The sequence below is a fragment of the Pongo pygmaeus genome, chromosome 13 (assembly GCF_028885625.2).
Source record: "Pongo pygmaeus isolate AG05252 chromosome 13, NHGRI_mPonPyg2-v2.0_pri, whole genome shotgun sequence".
NCBI classification, from domain to species: domain Eukaryota; kingdom Metazoa; phylum Chordata; class Mammalia; order Primates; family Hominidae; genus Pongo; species Pongo pygmaeus.
This window is the reverse complement of record NC_072386.2, coordinates 34,647,269-34,669,755: the sequence shown is the minus strand read 5'-3', so window position 1 is coordinate 34,669,755 and position 22,487 is coordinate 34,647,269. Positions and strand designations below refer to the sequence as shown.

Below are 22,487 nucleotides of genomic sequence, written 5' to 3'. Positions count from 1 at the left end.
AAGCAAACAAACAAAAAACTACCGAACTTAATAAAAACACAGAAACTACAGAAGATGGGGAGAGGCACATCTGCTCCAGAAGGAATTTTCAATGAACAGCAAGAAAAAGAAAAAAGCTTTACCCTGAAGATTTTTAAGCCTGGCAGAGAATAAACACAACCATTACCCAAGTTCTCAGCTGTAACCTTGGGGAGCTGAACTGGAACACGGAACAGTTGCCACCTGCACAGCTGAAGAAAGACTAATAGCAGGAACTTAACATCAGATCGGTGATTTCTTGGCTGCAAAAAAGGTGGCATCTTTTATAAAGCAAGCTGTTTTCCTGCTTTTAGTGACTCCAATTCTACTGAAGATTGTTGTTTTATAATGGAGAAAAACCCTTGCTGGCAACATTGCCTATATACTGATCTGTCATAAAAGACTCTAACAGATGCTTGTGCCCAGTCTCCCCTGTGACAGAACATTCATTGTGGGTAATGTTTGCAGCACATTCTGCCCACGAGAAGCTACCAGTGATGCATTTCTCCCAAACAATAAGCATTTTATGCCAAATATCCAGCACATCTCTGAAGATTGTTAATCCACCACCTTTCATAAAGTAAAATTCACATTCAACAGTTTAGAGAGTAAGGAAGAAAATGGGAAAATAAATTATACGTTCCTTTTCCTTGGCAAGAAACCAGATTGCAGTATTGCAATTAGAATTTTCCCCAATATTAATTTGTTTTTTTTTTTGAGAAAACAGATAGTTGTCTTGTAGAAGTTCCCATATTCTATTCTTGAAAAATTATTTCCTCATGATTAAGTTATGATTATACATTTTTGGCAAGAAACTATTGGTGAACTGTCTCTTATTGCATTGTGTCGTGAGAAATGTGACATCAGGTTACCCCACTATTGTTGATGTCACCTCTAATCACTTAAAGTGATAAGTGCAAGATTTACATATCTCTTCATTGTAAAGATACATTTCTCTTTGGAATAGGTAGGTAAGAGGAAGTTGCCATGAAAGGCACAGTTTAAACAATTGGATATAGGGGTTGAGACTGAGGCAGAGAGACAAATTGGGCAATTGTTATAATAATCCATGCGAGAAATTATCAGAGTCTAAAGAATGGTGGCAAGGTGGAATTGGGTAGAGAGAAAGAATTCCAGAAATGTTAAAGCGGCTGAATCAACAGGACCTGTAGAATGACTAGATATACGGGATAAGGCAAGATTTAAAGAATGTGGAAAGGAGTGTAAGCTAAGTACTAGGTTTGGAGTTGCAAGATGAAAATAGCAGATTTCTTTTTGGATCTTCTGAGTATGAGATTCTCTGAGTAATTTCAAATGTAAATATCAGATATCTGAAAGTAAAGGCGACTAAAATTTAAGAGAGGTTACTGTACACACTGTATATTTGCTTAACTTCCTTTTCTGTCTTTCCTGATGGATTCCATTTCATGTTGATGGGTGATAATATTTGAATAACAATGCATAAAAGTGATTTAGTCTGTGTTTGCAGCTCATGTTTATATGTATTTAGAAAGTTTACATTAAATGGCTATGAAGAGATCTCACCAGTTTCCTTTGACAACCCATTGAACCAGCTCTATTTATTATAAAATTCCCATTATAATGGAAATAGACTTTCAGTACCTGACACTTCTTTTAAACTTTTATTTTAAGTTCAGGGTTACATAGACAGGTTTGTTACATAGGTAAACTTGTGTCTTGGGGGTTGTACAAGTTATTTTATCACCCAGTTATTAAGCCTAGTACCCCTTAGTTATTTTTCCTCATCCTCTCCTCCTCCCAATCCCCACTCTCTGCTAGGCCCCAGTGTGTGTTATTCTCCTCCTTTGTGTCCATGTATTCTCATTATTTAGCTCCCACATATGAGAATATGCAGTATTTGATTTTTTGTTCCTGTGATAGTTTGCTAAGGATAATGGCCTCCAGCTCCATCTATGTTCCTGCAAAGGGCATGATCTCATTCTTTTATGATTGCATAGTATTCCATGGTGTATATATACCACATTTTCTTTATCCAGTCTATCACTGATGAGTATTTAGGTTGATTCCATGCCTTTGCTATCGTGAATAGTGCTGAAATGAACATATGCGTTTATATTACCTGACACTTTAAATGTTTGCTTGTGTTTCTACCACTTCATTGTCTTCTTAGATAAATCTATGCATATATGTTTATCACATTTTACACAAATAGAAGAATGTGCTGTCCTTATTGATATCTGTATTCCAAGAATCAACAACAAATGGACATTTTATCCATTGTCTTACATCTTTTATTCTGTGGATGTTTCACACAGTTAATTCTAACACAATGGCAAAACTTCCAAAATATATGATTCATTTAATTTAAACAAAGCTTGGAAAACACAACTGAGGAAAGAGGTTTGTTTTCTGATGACAGAGGTAGTTCAAAGAAGGTGTTAATTATTGTAAATGTTGGGACTTAAATTGCAACATAATTCATGAGCTATTAAAACTCAGAACTTGTGTACTCAGTAACTTGAAATGGAATAGGGGTCCTTATGTCTTATTTGTACAATTTTCATCTCAATCATTTTATTCTAGTGTCCTATGGTTTAATATTCATCTTACTTCAGAATTAAGTGTTCTGTGATGTTCAACAAATTTGTAATCTCACTGAAGGTATAAATCCGGAATTTTACTGTTTCTAGAAACAGTTTAATCACACTGTATATGTTGAAGTAGTTTGGAGTAACATATTGACCACTTAACATTATCTTATTTAATAGTCATTACAATTTTTTGAGGTAAGCAGTGTAATCCTATATCAAAGACAAATAAATTGAGACTTAGGAGGTCTCAATAATTTACATAATTCAATATAACCAGTCAATCAGTAAAAAACAAACAAAACGAAACAAACCTAGGTACATCTGTCTTACTCCAAAGGCTGGACTCTTCCAGTTCTACCAACTGTCTTCAGTATGCTGTGCCTTAAGACATTTACTTAACTGTATCAAATGGGTCCTATGATATGTGTTTGGACACATATCCAATAGCCAACTCTCCTCAGAAATCTCCAAGACAGTCCTGCTTGTAGGGTAATGTCACATTCAGCCCCTCACTAACAGTTAATCTATCAGTCTTGTGCTTTATCATTAATGTTCCTCTGATTTTTATTCTGCATTATGCTAAACATCAAAATAATATGTACAGTTTTTTTTTAAATAGATGTTCCTTTCTCACTCCTAACTATTCTATATCAGTAAGATATTTTTCTTAAACTAAAACATATCACACTTGTTTCAATGTAAGGATGATGTCTTGAAGTATTCAGTAATAAAATTACTTAATTTCCCAAATTTGAGCCATATTTTCCTAAATTTGGGCAATGTTTGTGCTTCAGGAAGATATACCCTGTTTGGCTCATTATTTGGATTGTAACTTCCTCTTTGTAGTTTTCATCTGTGAAATCTCCAGTTGCAGGGACTGTGCATACTTCTTGTAATCCCCAATGTCTGATGCTACCGTGGAGCCTATGAGCTTCCAGTATCAGATGAATCAGAGGTAGATTAAGACTGAAAGGTAGAGGGTCTTAAAACCAATAGACTAAGAGCATGGATTTGATCATTTATCTCCAAGTTTAAGCAACTATCTTAAGTAGTTGGCTTATGCTACAGTCAACGGATATAATGTATAACATATTTGGAGTTATTTATTAGTATTTATACAACCCTATAAGAAGTAGGAAAGAATGAAAAGAAAAAGACCATATCTATCAGTAATTTATTGATGATCTGAACAGAAGTTGACAAAAACTCCACTGTCAGGTGGGAAGAAGTTTGTTAGGAAATTCAGAGAAATGCAGGGGCCTAGTTAAGGTGCTTGTGAAGGTATAATTTTTTTTTGGCAAATACATGATTTATAAATGTCAGTTTTACTCTGTATTATCAAGAACATAATTAATATTTTTATTAATATTCATTCAAGTAACACCCTGTATCTCTGTATCTTAGTTAAGTTAGAAAAGTAACTTTTTCCTCACATAATCCAGAATAATTTCAGTTTATAGATATTAGTAGCTACTAAATTATATTCTTATTGTAAAATAATAATATATAAGGGGCATGCAGGAGAAAAAGTAAAAGAAGAATAAGGAAACCAAGGTAAGAGTTTGTTAAGTAAATTCTCATCATTTTGGTTTGGAATGTAAATATAAATGTTTCAAAATCTGACAGCTACCCTCAGCTCTATGATTAGCCGCTCTATTTTCCTGCTAGGTCAGCAGATGCTTGTGTCTCAAACATGAGGCTCCTACTTGTAAGAAGTGCCAGAAAAGAGAGAACACTAGGTCGTCCATTTTCCCTAGCTAAACAAAGCTTTCATTTTGCTTGTTCCCAGAATGAGGCAAACTGGGAAGAAACTATGGAATAATGGATTGGATTTATGGGCATACATTAGTGGTCTATAAATCATTATAAATCACTTGTCTCTTCATAAAGCCAATATGTTATGTAGAAATGAGCTATGGACAGGGGTTATGTAGGAAAATCTTTCACATTACTCGCAGTAAGAAAGTCAAGCAGTTGATCTTTCACAATGGCATGTAATTCTGGCTGAGAGAAATGAGGGCCTATTTTTTGCCTCAATATTTTCTTGCAAAACAGGGACATATCATTCCAATTTGTTGCAGTAGGCAAAATTAAATTGGTAAGAGTTATTTCTTGGACTCTGTTTCTATTTTATCTGCTACTGAATCATTTAATTGTAGAAAGTTTATTTTATACTTAATCAGATTTTAGCTCCTAGATTATTGGGCTTTAAACTTTTAAGAGTTCTTATTTTTTCTCCTTATTAAAAACCTTGGCATGTTACCAGCACACTACATAAAAGAGGGCCACAGCAGCGTTCTCCCTGGAAAATTTTATTTGAAGCAAGTTGTAGGCATAATAAAATATTCTCACAAGCTTAGAAAAGTTTAAACAATACACAGAACAAGTTTATTGTGAGTTTGCTTCCTAGGTTCAAGTTATGGTACCCTCCAACTATAGACATTCTCTCCACCTTTACATCATTCATAAATTTCATGAGAAAAATGATACTTCAGTGACTATTGCTCAGTTACCATACAAATAGAGAAGATAGATGTTTTTTCTTCCCATCTGCCATTATGGAATTAGTTAATGAATGCTGTAACACCGTAGCATTTAGCAAATTTGAAGGATCTTTTTTTTTCATGTTTACTACAGTTCCTTGTTTTATTCTCCAGGTAGAATCTACTCAGTTACAACTCTTTTAATACTATTCAATATTGACAACCAGATTTCTGGCTGGCTGTCATACTCAATGATGCTGCCCCTCCCATTGTTATTACAGTGGAAAGCCTGTAGCTAGGTAATAGAGGAGGTTGCCTATGAAATGTAACCCAATACAGTACATTTTAGTTTGTTAGATGTGCTGCTTTGGTCTTCTGACAGTTGTTCTGGAAGTAAATAACATCTGCCATACAATTGGCTGGCAAAACTCATTTGTAGTATAATTAAACAGCCATCATTTTGTTAGAGCATAAACACAAAGATAAATAGTCCATGAATTAGCAAGTGCAACATCATTTGACAGCTCACAGCTAGACAGGCATAATATAGATTTTACATATAGGCAGAGTGTCCTTGCAAGACAGCTAACAAAATCAAAAGCAAAATCAGTATCTAGAATTTTCAAACTGGAGGTGAGAGTGTTTGGACAGCCTTAGCAATCCTACTTTTGCCATATTTTGAGCCTCTTCTTTGATCTCGCATGGTGGCCGGTCCAGGTGGTCTTCTTCACCTTTAAGTTATATTTTAAAGGTTTTCCATCTTTGGCATTTTCTTTTCTAGAATTGTCACCACCATTTCTTCATTAGAGCTAGAACAGAAACCAGAAGTCAACCCAATTTACGTATTAGCCAAAGGTATTTATCTTCCTCCCAGGTGTCTGGTAAAGTAGTTTAATTTATGTAAAAAGGTCAGAAAGGAAGAAAAAACTTGTAGAAATGTATACTTTATTTTTGTGCTCTCTCCCAAATGGCTGAGAGGATTGCCTCCGAATAACAGGTAATTTAATGAAGGTTTTCAATTCACAGTCAATTCTGTTTTATAAAGAACTGATTGTACAGTGGAGTAGTGCTATTCTTTGCTGCTGTCCCTTCCTCCCTTCGCTCTTTGCCTTTGGACTGGTTTGCTGGACATCAGAAGTGTTGCTTTTAGAAGGGCAAAGGAATAAAATGGATACAATCTTCAGAGTATGGTTAGGAAGGAACAGTGAAGCCAATTGTCAGTGAATTTTGTATCCATATTGTCTCTATACATGATTACTGAGCTCCTTTAAATGTAGATACAGGAATCTTTATATCACTGTTTCTTAAATGAGAAGAGGAACCATTTTATTCTTAGAATAGAATATAGTCAGTAGTCAATAAAATATATGTTGAATAAAATAATAAGTTAAATAATTTATTTCAAGTTGCTTGAAATACCATTACTGCATTGAAGATGACACCTATGAAATTTAATGACTGTTAGCAATTAAATAAAACTATTTTATTTCCACTGTTATGCTTTCCATCTTGTGTATAGCTACTGTTGATACTTATTGAGTGAGCACCTCTGCTGAATGCGTTATATAAATACTCCATTAATCTCTGCAAACATTTATTGTTTTAATTTTATGATAAAAATATTATACTCTCAATTTCCATGATTAGTATTGATCAGATTGAGCTGCTCTATGCTGCAGTAACCAATAACCTTAAAGATTCAGTAGCTTCATAAAATTAAGTTTATTTTCTGTTTATGATCAACTTACATTGTAAGACATTAGAGGGTTTGGTCCACATAGACTCTGGGAAAGTGAGCTGAGAATGGTAACACCACCTTGGCACTATATCATCTGGAGCATGAAAACCCCATAACCACAGTTTGCAGGGGAGGAGTGAGTGAGCTGGAGTGTCATACACCGGCTCTTTTATGCTTTGGCTTCAAAATGGCCCAGGCGACTTCCACTCACAGCCACTTGACCAAAAACCTGCCATACAGCCCTGACTAATTTCAGGGGTGGGGAAGGTGGTGAGGGAACAGATGGAATCTGATAAGCACCACTGCCCCTGATAAGCAAAGTTATGTGCCCTCTGGAACCAGATTAGAAAACACAGTTGCCACTGCTTAACAAAAATTGAAATTCTAAATCCAGAAATTCACATTACAATAGAACTTGAAACACATTGAAAGACACTACAGAAGAAAAATTAACATACATTATCACAAAGTAGAATTTATCAAGAGCAGGAAGATTGAGTCAACATTTGAATTTATCAATATAATCCACCAAAGAATAGAATAACACAGAACAATCATATGGCCATACTAATAAATCTATAAAAAGCTTTTGATAAAATGTTAACAGTACCTTCATGATTAAAAATTGTTAGCAAACAACCCCATCAAAAAGTGGGCAAAGGATATGAACAGACACCTCTCAAAAGAAGACATTTATGTGGCCAAAAAACATACAGAAAAAAAACTCATCAGCAGTGGTCATTAGAGAAATGCAAGTCAAAACCGCAATGAGATACCATTTCTCACCAGTTAGAATGGTGATCATTAAAAAGTCAGGAAACAACAGATGTGGAGAGGATGTGGAGAAATAGGAATGCTTTTACACTGTTGGTGGGAGTGTAAATTAGTTCAACCATTGTGGAAGACAGTGTGGCAATTTCTCAAGGATCTAGAACCAGAAATACCATTTGACCCAGCAATCCCATTACTGGGTATACACCCAAAAGATTATAAATCATTCCACTATAGAGGCACATGCACACGTATGTGTGCCACAATAATGTGGCACTGTTCACAATATCAAAGACTTGGAACCAACCCAAATGCCCATCAATGACAGACTGAATAAAGAAAATGTGGCACATGTATACCATGGAATACTATGCAGCCATAAAAAGGTTGAGTTCATGTCCTTTTCAGGGACATGGCTAAAGCTGGAAACCATCATTCTCAGAAAACTAACACAGGAACAGAAATCCAAACACCACATGTTCTCACTCATAAGTGGGAGTTGAACAATGGGAACACATAGACACAGGGAGGGGAACATCACACATCAGGGCCTGTCAGGGGTTGGGGGGCTAGGGGAGAGTTAGCATTAAGAGAAATACCTAATGTAGAGAACGGGTTGATGGGTGCAGCAAACCAACCACCATGGCACGTGTATACCAATGTAAAAAACCTGCACGTTCTGCACATGTATCCCAGAACTTAGCGTATAAGAATTTTTTTTTTATTGTTAGCAAACTAAAACTAGAAGGCAACTTCCTCAATTTGATGAAAGGCATCTACAAAAATAAATAGCTGATGTCACATTTAATAATGAAATATAAATTCTTTAACCCAAGATTGGAAAAAAGATAAATTGCCCTCTTTTACTACTTATATTTAATACTGTGCTACAATAAGGGTCATGCTCAGCAGATGAAGGCAATAAAAAATTACAAAAGAAATACAATTTGGAAAATAAAGGCAAAAATGTTTTTATTTACAGACTATATGATTGTTTATGTGAAAAATTCTAGATGCTAAAAACTCCTAAAACAAATTTGGTAAGGTCTCAAGATACAAAATCAATGTACGAAAGCCATTTGCATTCCTGCATACTAGCAAAAAATAGTTGGAACATAAAATCTTAAAAATATGCCATCAAGAACATAAAATACTGTACTTAGGCATAAAATTTAAAATATCTACAAAATCTATACAATGAACACTACAAAAAAATGTTAAGTGCAATTAAAGCTCTAACAATGAGATATACCAAGGTCATGAATTAGAAGACTTGATTTTGTGAAGATTTGTCTATCATTGAATTTACCTGCAGACTCAAGGCAATTTGACTTGAAATCCTAACATTATTTTGAAAATTGTTTCTAAAATGTATAGAAATAAAAAAAACCCTAGAATAGCCAAAACAGACTTGAATAACAGAACAAAGCTGCATTACTTTAACTGCCTAAATTTTAAGTCTAAAGTAACAATACATGATATACTTATGAATAGACAAATAGAGCAATAGAACAGAACAGAGATTCTGTAGAGGCAAGAAACCAAGGTAATTCAATGGAGAAAGGAGAACAGTTTCAATAACTAGCGTTGGAATAACTGGTATCCAAATATAAAGGCCAAAACTGTATTTCTAAAACAAAACCTAAGAATACTTTCATGAATTTGGAGTAGGTAAAGACGTTTTAGAAAGAATACAAAAAATATCATAGGAAAGTGATAATATGGATTCCACTCAAAATAAACACTTCTATTCATCAAACGTTTTGTTAAAACAATGAAAAGGCAAGACACAAGTTTGAAGAAATATTCGCAATATGTATTTTGAAGGATTTGTAATCAATATATGAAAATTACTTTTCTATATCAATGATAATCCCAAATGAATTTACAAGAAATTTTGTAAAGGAAGGTATACAAATCCCAGTAAGTTCATAAATATAAATACTATCAAGAAAATGCAATTTATTCCCCACTACAAGATATTTTCTCACACCAACTACAGTGTCTCAAATTCAAGACTGACAACCATAAATTATGATGATGGTGTATAACAACGGGGACCATACTATAATGGTGGTGGTAATATAAAATAGACCAACCACTCTGGACAATTCTCTATCAGTTTCTCAAGATAAACATACATGTAGACTGTGAGCCAGAAATTTCACATTTTGATATTTATCTGGGAAAAAAGGAATACATATGGTGCACAAAAAATTGTATGAAAATATTTATCACAACTTTGTATCAATAGTCCATTAGTTATTGCTGAGTAGATTTTCTCCTTAATGAACTTCTGATTGTTGAATTGCAAAAATATTATTTTGAGTGAATGAAGCCAGACAGAATAGAGTACACTCCCTATGACTCCATTCATGTGAAGTTCAAAAGAAAGTAAAACATATATATTGATTGAAATCAGTACAGCGGTTGCCTGTCTGTCATATTTTGACCGGGATTAACTATGAGTGAATACATTCTTTAAAATACACTCTTTAAAAACTTAAAGAGTGAATACATTGAATTGAACTCTTAAGATCTATGTGTTTCAGTGTATATAAATTTTACCTGAATAAAGAGACTAACACAGGAAATGTTTGTAACTATACCTATATATCTATACATATCTCAAATACTGTCTGAGTTTATTTTTCTTTTTCTTTTAAGCAAAATGTAATAGAGTAAATAGTTCGCTGGCAAACAGAAAAACAAAAGAAGCAAACAAACAAAACCCAAAAACCTCTCTGAATATTTTGTGAGATTAATGACAAGAACAATAAACTATTAAAACAACAATAACACATGACATGAAGGTTAAAAGCAACATTACATCACAATCTACTGGGGCAACTGTCAACATGAGAACCATTTCTTATGTATAGAATCATTTGTGTATCCATTTCTGAAACACTTGGTGAGAAATTGAATGATTAAGATTTTAGAACTGGTGAGAGGAAAAAAAGCTATGGCCTAAAAGTTATACATAATTTCTGGTTTAGGGCTTCAATCAAAAACAAAGCAAAACAAAAACATGTGGAATGCTATTCCTCAACATGGCTGTAGAAAAATTTAACTCAAGCAAATGCAGTGAGTGAGATCAGGCAAAACTGCAGTAAATACACACTCACCATAACTATAACTTAGTCCAAAAGGAATGAACAATCCTCTATACAAGGTAAATGAGGTGAAATGAGAAAGTTAATGACCTGTGTTTTATCATATATATATATATGAATGATAAATAATGCATTCATTATATCATCTACATTAAATGTGCTTTAGAAACAATATATATAGGATAAATAATGCATTCATTATACCATCTACATTATATATGCTTTAGAAACAAAAATTTACTTGATATTTTTACAAACCTACCCTTCATTCCTTAGGTTAATTTCTGTGTTAATTTTTACGTTGCTACTCATTGTACTGCTGTAGCTAAATCAACTGAATATCAGTTTATGTAGTGTTGCTCAAAAGATGTATAAATAGCAAGCTCTATGATTACCTAAAAACAAGCTTTTTAAAATAAAGGAAGAAAGCAACAATGTTCCAAATGAATGGCACAGGGCAAAACACATATAACAAAACATGTTTAGACAGTATCAGGTGCCCACCAATTTCTCTTATAAAGATAAATGCTTGAGGAAGATCTTGAGAAAACTCTCCCTCCCTCTAAATGTTTAGCTCCTACATGGTGTCAGATGTTACAATTGATATGAAGGATAAATGCTTTTAGGCAAAAGTAAAAATCTATCTACAAAGCAATATAGCAAAATCTGTAGTGACTTTTGTAGAAAAGTCTCTTCTCTGATGGTAATATTCTTTAGTATATATCCAGAATAGACTAAATTGAAACAATATTTCTGATACAATAGCAATCCTTTCATATACTCTTACTAAATATTACAAAATTCCAAAAAATATATAAATATCCCTTGTATCATGCATTATGCACCAGTTTGGGGCTGCCTGATAAAGTCATGGCTAGTATTTTAACAATTAAACATTACAACTCAAAAATTCTGCCATCTATACACAGTGAATGGACATAATGGTGAGGGCTCCTGAGAGATGGCAAGCTACCTCTAAAGTGAAAAGTCTGTGGTGGAGTGTCTCCAAATTAAAGAGAGGAGAACATAACTTTCAACAGTGAAGTCAAAACAGATGTAAATAAGATTGAGGAATTTCTTGAAGAGGTCTTAAGCCCTCCCACGTACTTAAAGCCTTCACCGAAACACCCAGAATCAAATACTGCTGGAATGGACATCTTTGCCAAATTCTCTGCATATATCAAGAATTCAAGGCCAGAGGCTAATGAAGCACTGGAGAGGGGTCTCCTGAAAACCCTGCAGAAACTGGATGAATATCTGCATTCTCCTCTCCCTGATGAAATTGATGAAAATAGTATGGAGGACGTTAAGTTTTCCACACGTAAATTTCTGGATAGCAATGAAATGACATTAGCTGATTGCAATCTGCTGTCAAAACTGCATATTGTCAAGGTGGTGGCCAAAAAAATCACAACTTTGATATTCCAAAAGAGATGACTGGCATTTGGTGATACCTAACTAATGCATACAGTAGGGATGAGTTCACCAGTGCCTGTCCCAGTGATAAGGAGGTTGAAATAGCATATAGTGATGTAGCCAAAAGACTCACCAAGTAAAATCCTGTTTGTGAAAGAGATGTGTTCATGTCTTGCTCTAAGAATTTGCTTTTCCTAACAGGCTACTCCTCTTCCTATAGAGTAGAAATTGTATTTTGCACGAACATGCAGTTACTGAAGATTAGGATCAAGCATAGACAAGGTATAGTAGTTATCTTAAGATATACACTCCTAAGCAGTATTATTTTAAAATCATTTTATCCCTCTAAATGTTCGAGGAAGGCATGTCTATTGTGATTTTAATGAAGACAGAATTATTTTTCTCTGTAGAAAGACAAATACTACTTTATCAGGGAAGTTAGTCAAATGAAATGGAAATTGGTAAATGGTCAAAAGCTAGCTAGTAAAAGGATGATCCAACAACATGCTTTAACCCCATTGTATGTTTGTGGAAAGACCATAGCTTAAAATCTTGAGAAATTTGGGACATAAAAGTTTTCATGGTAGACAGTTCATGGAGTATATGAATTGACATTATGGAAAAATCTGATTTTATTTTTACAGTTAACAAATCCATTCTTCTTAATTTAAACACCTGTTGTGTTTTACTTCGATGAAGAGATTGGAGTCTGAATAGAAAGTCTGTTTTCCGGGGGATTCCGAGAAATTTTTGTATTCAGGAGTTGGAAAGCTCTCTTCCATTCTAGTTGATAAAACTTCTCTTTTTTTGATGTAGATGCAGATTTTCTATACAGTTCCGTTGTCTTCTTTTACTAGGACTGTTAACTTTTGTGATAAAATTCAAATAAGATTTTATTTCTTGATAATTTTGGTTTTCACAATTTATCTTTAAATCCTTGCACAATCTGTATACAATTAAGAGATTTCTGACATTTATTCTTACACTAAGTTGATCAACTCTAGGATTTAGGCATGTTAACTTTACTTCTGTTGTGTTTTGAATTTCTCCAGAGTTGCATGTAGGTAGCTTTTATTTCTATGCACTTACACTCATTTAGAAAATATCTACAAAGTGGGCAGGGTGTGGTGGCTCATGCCTGTAATTCCAGCACTTTGGGAGGCTGAGGCAGGTGGATCACGAGGTCAGGAGATCGAGACCATCTTGGCCAATATGGTGAAACATGTCTCTACTAAAAAGACAAAAATTAGCTGGGCGTGGTGGCATGCACCTGTAGTCCCAGCTACTCAGGAGGCTGAGGCAGGAGAATTGCTTGAACCTGGGAGGCAGAGGCTGCAGTGAGTCAAGATCATGCCATGGCACTACAGCCTCGGTGACAGAGTGAGACCCTGTCTCAAAAAAAAAAAAAAAAAAAAAGGAAAAGAAAATATCTGCGAAGTAAAAATGGAGAGGAAATAGAAATGTATTTTTTATGAACATTTTGATACAAATTTCATCATTTAATAATTCACCAATTTCTTACATTAATTTGAATTAGGCATTTAATTCAAAGAGATGGGAGCATTCATTGATATATATGGGCTTTTAAAAATTCCATCCTTTATAAATAGACAAGGTTTGGGCTACAAAAATTATATTCTTATCATGGAAAAATTTCAACTCCTCAAGTCATAATGTTGAATAGAATTGGAGTATTTTCTTTAGAATTTCTTGAACAGGCAAATTAAAGCTTATTATAGAATGCAAGTATTTTCTTTTCTCTTTGGAACATCAACACCAGCGTATTGCTGACAGCTATTGTATTTTTAAAAAATGTATATTTTCACTATCATAAAGGATTCTTTTCCCCCCTCATGAAAATAAATGACAACTTGGAGTAAGTATATATATATAATTTCTGAAGTAAAAAGAAAGATCCTCCTTTCCAAACAAATATGATCATATTTTATTCTACTTGTGATAAAGGCAGTGAGGCATTTGTTTTGGGGAATGTCCAAAATATCTATGATTTTACTTTTCCAGCCAAAACAATTTTGCTTTTCTGGCATGTATTAATCAATATGCAAAACATTTTGAAATTTTAAATATTATTCCACATCACACTAATTTATTCTAGTTCAGAAAGATTTGGAGTGCCAGTATTTCTAGCATAATCATATTTTTAATGGGTGAACATAAAGTATTTTTCATAAGAATATAAGATAGCAGAAAACATATATTTGTTGAAGAAATAGAAATAAATAATATAAAGTTACCAACAAACAGAAAACAAAATGACATAAGTACCAGGAACTTCTGACTAGTATAGAAGTAATTTAATATTTATATTTGGACATACACTGGCTAGACTAATTATTGATAAAGTAGTCATTGCCCATCTGCAAAATCAAACAACTGTAAAGTAACATTTTGAATTGTCTGCCATGGGGCTCAAAAGTCCTTTATGTATCATCCTTTGATTTAACACATTAGAGTATTACCATAGTATAATGAAAAATCTAAAAGCTTTTAAATCAGATAACTTTATAACATAGTACGTTCATTTTTTGGTGTCTGTGTCATCTTGAAATTTATATATATTTCTGAATCTTAGTTTTCTCATGTTTATAACAACTGGGGATAATAAATTTACCTCATTTCAAAACATTTACCTTTAGTATAAAAATAAAAATAAATTATCAATATAAAAATACCATGCTTGATACTTAGGCTCTAAAATATTAGACAAATTTCCTGGCATCATAGCTCTTACAAGTAGTTGAGATAAAGGTGGAGAACAAACACAGGAACTAACTCATTAGCTAGCTCTTACCTTGAAAATTAAGTGCAGAACTCTGGGAGAATGATGCATTCAACAAACAAGTTTTGAAATTGCGAAAAAAGAGAATGGGCAGAATTAAAATGCTCAGTAGAGACAGTCAGGAAGGGCAGGCCAGGGTACGAGTTCATCGCAGTAAGTGGTTGTTAAACACGGAGGTAATACACAGCAACAGAAAATAGTAAAATGGGCCAAAACTAGAAGAGCAGAGGTTGAGGCAAGAAAATCTAGACTTCTTTTACAATTTTGCCTAGGGTTGACTATGTACCTTGGGTTTCAAAACAAATAATTTCTGTCTGTACTACTATACAGATGTAAATGAAATATATGTTTACTAAGCCAGTGGTATAGATTGTTCAGCATTTACCTAGTTTATAATTTTGAAACTAGATAAGGTTTTTATAAACATGAAAAAACTGAGTGCTACTTCATTCTGCTTTCTGACTTTTTGATAATCCAAGGAAGCAGCCTCATTAAGATTGAAGTATCCAGGAAGATATATTTTCCGAAGGACAAAACCTGCTTAGATGGAGACTAGATTTTAGGCTATCACTTAATTTCTTCCTGTTAATTTTTGGCTGATAATTCTATTTTAAGGAGTAAATTTTACTACTTAAATTATTTGTACTCTACACAAAGATGGAGCATAAAACACAATGCCTCATTTAGGCAGACTTCACCATACCAGCAGCATTGTAACTCAATCCATCCATTTGTAAAGCTGTAACCACTGCTGACAGAATGCGGGGTGGGAGAGGGGAAGAAAATTAAAGAGTATTCAGATGGTAGAATAATATTAACATAAGTAGTTATAGTAGTTACAAATCATTCAACCAACCACTAATGCTATTAGATGGCATGATTTATTGAATATTTACATATGTCAAACATTGTGCTCAGTTCTTCATATTTATGTTACACAATTTTCACCATATTTCTGTAAGATAAGCATCATTTCCATTTTGCCCCTTCTGCAGTTAATGCTCAGATAGCATAAACAAAATACCCAGATCCACACAGATGGAGTTTGAATTCACTATTTTCTGACTCCAAGTTGAATATTCAAAAGCATCCTATGATTTTATAATTTAAGATTTCTCCTTTTTCAAACACCATTTGGTGAGATAGAAAGCATTAGAGATAAAACATGTATATTAATCTATGTGTTGGCTCTTTCTTCTGCTTAAAGCCATTCGCTATAATCCTCATAGAGATCTAACACCCCTACTCCAGTATTTCCTACGTTCCTTTAGTTCTCCATTATTTCCTATTTGTGCAGTATCCCACATGCTCAGGGTGTTATAAAAGGTTGCAAATTAATGAACAAGTGCTGCCTTTGTTCGGGGATTTTGTATTATAAATTTGTTTTTATTTATTCTACACATGGTTGGTTGTAGTTTGTCCTCCAAAATGAAATGAAATTGGTATTATTACAGAAAGATGACTGAGTCATATTATGATAGAGACTAATTTCTCTGACCTAGTAGACTAAAAGTTTTCTGTAGTCTCTTAATGAGACAACTCCTTTTATAGCATTTGTGTCTTTGTGCTTAATTATTCTTAGTATAAATATTTAGAAATTGATGCATCATTTTACTTCTATGGCATGTCATGAAGCTATTTTTTCAAAAAAAATGTTTTGTTTATAATGTCATGAGAAAAAGAGTTCTTAAAACGATTTAAAAGATTTAGACCCCCCCTCTGAAAATAGCAACAAAATGAATTTTCCAAGATAATAAGAAAATGAATAAAATCCCTCAGTAGCAGCAAATAATTGGGCAAGGAAAAAAGTCTAGGTTTGGAGGCAGAGCTGAGGAATACAGCATGACTTGGTTCACAGAGCTTACCCTCTCCCTTGAAGTTGAATTGATGAGAACAAAATCTTGAGCCTTCTCAGAAATATTCCAAAACTGCAAGAAAGGGAACAGAATTTATTTTTCTAATTTACCTCTATCCTTGTTTCACTAAAGAGTGATGGAAATTGTTACTATGGAGAAATGTGTGAAACATGGCAAGAAAATAGGGACAGAAGTAAATATCCAGTGCCCTCCTGTTCCAGGAGAAAAGCCAAACCAATAGTTATCCACCTCCTCCTATCATCGGAATAGGATAAGAGCCCTCTCCTTCCCCAGTGGAGTGAGTATTGGGGTATTTAACAGTACCTCAGAATTGATGGTACATCTCATGTGCAGCACAAAACCTTTTTAACTCTCAGATAAACATCCACCTGCCTCATGCCCTCAAGCTAGGGGAAAAGGAATGGAAAGCAGCCATATTTGTCTTCAAACTGAAGTTAAGAAAACAAAATCCAAAACAGTCATCAGATGTAGTAGAAAGTCAAGAATGTACTTACATTAAATCAGGAAATATAGCTTCTCAAGCATGAGAAAGATGAATGAAAATGGCATAGTCCATATAGAAATGTTCTATTAATTAATTACAAGAACACTGATAAAAGAAAATAAATAGAAAGAAATTAGGGACACACCATTATAAGAAAAAAAAACCAAAACCAAGTCCAGTCTAGAAGAAAATATAACTTAGGCAAAAGGAAAACTCATTTTATGTACATTAAAAGTATCATTCAAGAAAACTTATTCCCAGGAAAAAAATGATATGAGGTAAATACAAACATATAATTAGATTATAGAGGATTGATTGCCTAAAGAAACAAATTTTAGGAAAAATTATTATTAAGGAACTTAACATCAAGAAACTAGAAGTTGAATTATTTCGGAAGGAGTTTTGAGATAAGCCTACCTAGTGCATATTTTAAAAACATGAACCTAAAAGAATGCTAATTGAAGATATATTTCAGTATTCCATACTTAGTGTCCCTGGATCCGCAATTTACCAATAGAAGGAAAATTATAGTGGGTAAAAATGTTAAATAAGATAATAAGTAATCCCTGAAATAATTAATTACTAGATTTTAAAATAAAAAATCCAACCACGATCCAGAAAAATTTGACAGTGTGTGTTGCAAATCAGAACGTTTTCTCTTTCCATTATTGAATCTTTAAGAAATGTTTTTAAGAAGAATTATTATTCAGACACTCAGGAAGAAAGGTGAACTGAGGTAGGGTGAGAGGTATTAGAAGTCTAGTCTTTTACAACTTCTATTTCTCTACAGCAATATTTTAGACAATGGGTTAACATCTACAGATTTTAAAAACAAAAGCATGACCCACTCTTTACAGCCAGTCGAGATGTCATCTGCATATCCGTCTCACTCACTATCTGTATATGCACACACACACACACACACACACACACACACGACTCCAAGAAAACATCAATGATTTTTTTTTCAACTTCCTGGGTTTGTGATTTGAGGCTGTTTTTATTTACTTCCTTCCTTGTATTTGTCTATCTCATTTACATCTCTTATCTGTCTACCTTCATTATTAAGAACACTTACTTCTTTGATAAAAACAAATGAAGTGACTTTTTTTCTCTTAAACAAAAATCTTCACTGATGGTAAGCAATTTCACTATACTTTAATATAGGGTCCTCTTATAGCATGTTTTGTTAATAAAACAAATTTATTTAAATGTATGTAACATGTCAACTATATTCTTTTAAGGTAGATGGCATTTATTAGTCCTCTTTGTGTTTACTTACAATGCCTGGCACATAGATGTACTTGATATATTATTTTTTAGTAAATAAATACATGAATGAATGAATGAATGAAACGATAACAAACTTAAGCAACAATATATACTTTCCCTTTTACTTTGGTCTATGATATAGGTTTTGACAAAACACAAACTTTAAATTAAAACAAATAATACAGTTTTGAATTTTAAGAACACCAGCCTTTAAGAAATTGTTCACCACAAAATTTTCTTCATATTCTTGGGTATACCCATTCAAATATGGAGGTTGAGACACTATCATTTTCATTTGTCCAAAGATATTTGGCCACAGTTTTTTATATAACTGCCCTTCTGATAACAGGTTAATGAATTAGGCCTATCTTTTATGTGTTTATCATACAATATAATATAACTTTATTTTGGCTAATACTAATTTATTGGTTGTCATTTTTCTCAGGCTTTCATGTATTCTAACTTACACAATTTGTGGTCTTTCAAAAGTTAGCTGTACATGCACATTCTCCTCTAATCAGCACAAAATCATCATGTGTCTTTTCTAGCACTTGCACTGAAGAAAAAAGGCCTGGTTTGACTACAATAGAGACAATAGCAAGGCTCAAAGGTTGAAGACAAAAGATTCTGCAGAAATTAAAGGAAAAGCTGCTAGAGAGCATGACAGCTCTTTTCGTTATTTTCTGGGCTGTAATTTTTGAAATCAGTTTTCATTTTGAAAGTTCCTTAATTTTCTCCCACTTCAGTCTAAAATATAGCACACATGAGTATTGAAGACAGCCCCTCAAAATGGTTCAATCAGGTGGTATTTGTAATGAAGCTGCAGGCTACTGCTTGGATTTCTTAGTATCAGTCTTCATAATCTTCTATATTTAGCTGCAGAAAACTATTGTAACAGTTTCCTAAGCTCAGTTCACTAAAATGAACGCAACAAATTGTTTTTGGAATTAGATATTCTCTATGACTCCTAGTTATAAATGACTTGCTTATAGCAAATTTCCAATCCTCTATGCTTCAGTTCCTATATAGCTCTCTGGATAGATAACTCTCTTTGCAGGCTCAAGTGTCCTTTGAAAGGGATAGAAACCATCATCGTTTATTTTTGATATTAAAACAAATGCTTTTAAACTTTTTATTTTATTAAATGTGGGACTAGCTCCAAGGGAAAAGAAGAGAGGAAAAGGAAAGAGGAGAGGACAGGAGAGAAAGATTATGTTAAGGGAACTATCTATCTGTAATTTACGAAGCCTAGTTGACAGTACTTATTGTCAACTGTAATATACAGTTTCCTTCATCATTATATTAACTACTATATTAATATATTTTATGTGAGCAAACTGCTGTTGTATATCTTTATCAATATCAGTAAAAAATTATTTTGAAATATTGATTTTAACTCACTTCCATTTGATGATGTATATATTTTAAGTACAATTATCCTGTAGTTTTATTTCAGGGGTTCTCTTTGTTAGATTTTGTGTTCTGTCATTATGAGTTATATTGTGTAGCTTGACACCATTTTTTATATTCTGAATCAGTGTGTCTGGCCTGGGAATTAAATGTTTCTTAAATTTAAGAAAATTCACAAGTAAAAGAGCCTCCACCAAAGTATCTTTAGGAATTTTTAAAAATAATATTTCCCAATTTCTTCCATGAGATTATCAGGTTTTATTCTTGAGTCTCTTCAGACTTTTTCAATTTTATCATTTAGTCTAGTCTTTATTTTTGAGTAATATCTAGTTTCCTCCAAAACAGACCACTTCATTTATAATATCAAATGTGTTTTTAGAGTTGTTCTTTATTACCTAATATTTTCCCGATTTGTTCTCTATCAATTTTAACAACATACTATTAGTCCCAATTTTAGCTTATTTGATTATGAGAGGTTTGAATTATTTTAAGCACTGATATAACTATTAATGTTCTGTAAGTACCAGAGATACATACTAAAAGAGGCTTAGAAATAAGGTATTGTCTCAAGAGGTGGAAAGTCAAGGGTCACATCAAAGATATAGCCTGCTTTAAGAACCTCTTTCCATCTCTTCCATCTGCCATCATTATTCACTTGTTTGTCTTCTTCAAATCAAAAGAAGACTGCTTTTTCTTTGAAAATAATTTCTGAAGAAAGGGGAAGTAGAAAAAGTAAAAGTACTGTATCTCATTGGTCAGCTTGTGGCTTGCCTATTCATACCTATTAGTTTTTAAATTTTATTTTGAGAAAAAAAAATCTGAAATTTATAAAAATGTTGCAAAACCACTACAAATAATTTTTCTTAAGAGTAAATTTCTAACCTAATTTCACATAACTTCCTAGTAATGTAGTGTACATTTTCTACAAGTAAGTCATCCTCCTACAAAATCCAGTATAACAAACAACATCATGAAGTTAACACTGAACTATCAACAACATCTAATCCTCGGGTCTCATTTAGGTTTCACCAATTATCTTGCTTTTTCTTGTTGTTAAGGACTGAAGAGGTGGTCTCTTGCTGATATGTGAATGGATTCAGTTGCTGTTAGTTTGCTTAAAATTCTCATGTTAAATTAGATAGGCCTATAATTTTCTTGTCTTCTGAAAGTCTGTGGTTTTTATATTATTGTAATGCTTACAAAGTATATTTTAAGGTGTTTTCTACTAGAAGATATTATATAGCATTGGTATAAGTTATTATGAAAGTATTTTGAAAAACAAACTGGTTCAGGTTTATGATTTCTTGGTGGGTAAATATTTCTATTCAAGTATATTAAAGTTTCTAATTTATGAAGTCTAAATATCAATTAAAGTTTCTCATTTATATATCTATTGGTTTTTGTCAGTTACATTGTTTTAGATAATTTTTCATTTCATATGCATTTTCAAATTTGCTTTAAATTGTTCATACACTTTGCTTAATAAATTTGTTTGCAGTGTCTTTTCTGATACCCTTGGCATCTGACATTTTTCTTGTTCAATTTTTACAAAATTGTTTATTATATCAGTCTTTTAAAGAACTTCCTTTTTGATCTTTTCTCTAGCACTTTGCTCTATTTTGATTAGTTTATGTTCCTGTTACATATTTGCCTATCTCTGTTTTTCTGAGTTACTGTCCCTTTCTCAGTAAATAGCAACAGTCCTCTGTTAAATGCTCAAACTCAAAACTTGAAGTCATTTTTTGATTCTCTCAAAACTCGCATCTAATCCAGCAGAAATCCTGTCAGCTTTGTGTTCAAAATATTATAGATGGGATAACTTTTACTTCTATGAATGATGGGACTTAGAAAGTCAGTCCTCCATTAGGAATAACTAAAAGCCACCCTGATAAATGACCAAAGATATAAATATTTAAAAACATCAGTGACTTGAACTCTATTTTGTTGGAAATAATAAAACTACACCTCTTTTCTTTGGTTTAGATTTGTAGGAATATTTTTCCATCCCTTCACTTTCAGCCTATGTATATTCTTAAAGTGAGTCTCTTGTAAGCAGCATATACTTAGGTCTTTTTTTTTTCTAATCCACTTAGACTCTCTAAGATCCATTTATGTTTAAAGTAATTATTGATATGTAAGGACTTACTAGTGTCATTTTGCTAATTGTTTTCTGATTCATTTGTATTTCCCTTTTCCTTTCTTTGAATCAGGTTATTTTCCATTGTGATTTGATGATCTGCAGTGGTGTGTTTCAATTTCTTTCTCAATATTTATTTACTTTGTGTGTGTGTATCTACTATAGGTTTTTACTTTGTGGTTACCAAGAGGTTTACAACATCTTGCAGTTATACCAGTCTATTTTAAGCTGTAAATAACTTAAGTTCAATTGCATGCAAAAACTTGACATTTTTGCTTCCTTCTTCTACCTTCAAATGTTATGGTTTTAATACCACAATATATATCTTTTATTGTGTATTTATTAATAAAATATTGTACCTAATGTTATTTTTAGCACTTTTGTCTTTTAAA

At 33.0% G+C, this 22,487-nt stretch overlaps 1 pseudogene; it reads left to right on the top strand.

The window, feature by feature from the left end:
• Positions 1–3,493: 3,493 nt before the first annotated feature.
• Positions 3,494–12,255, top strand: LOC129043451 (chloride intracellular channel protein 4-like; annotated as a pseudogene).
• The last annotated feature ends 10,232 nt before the right edge of the window (positions 12,256–22,487 follow it).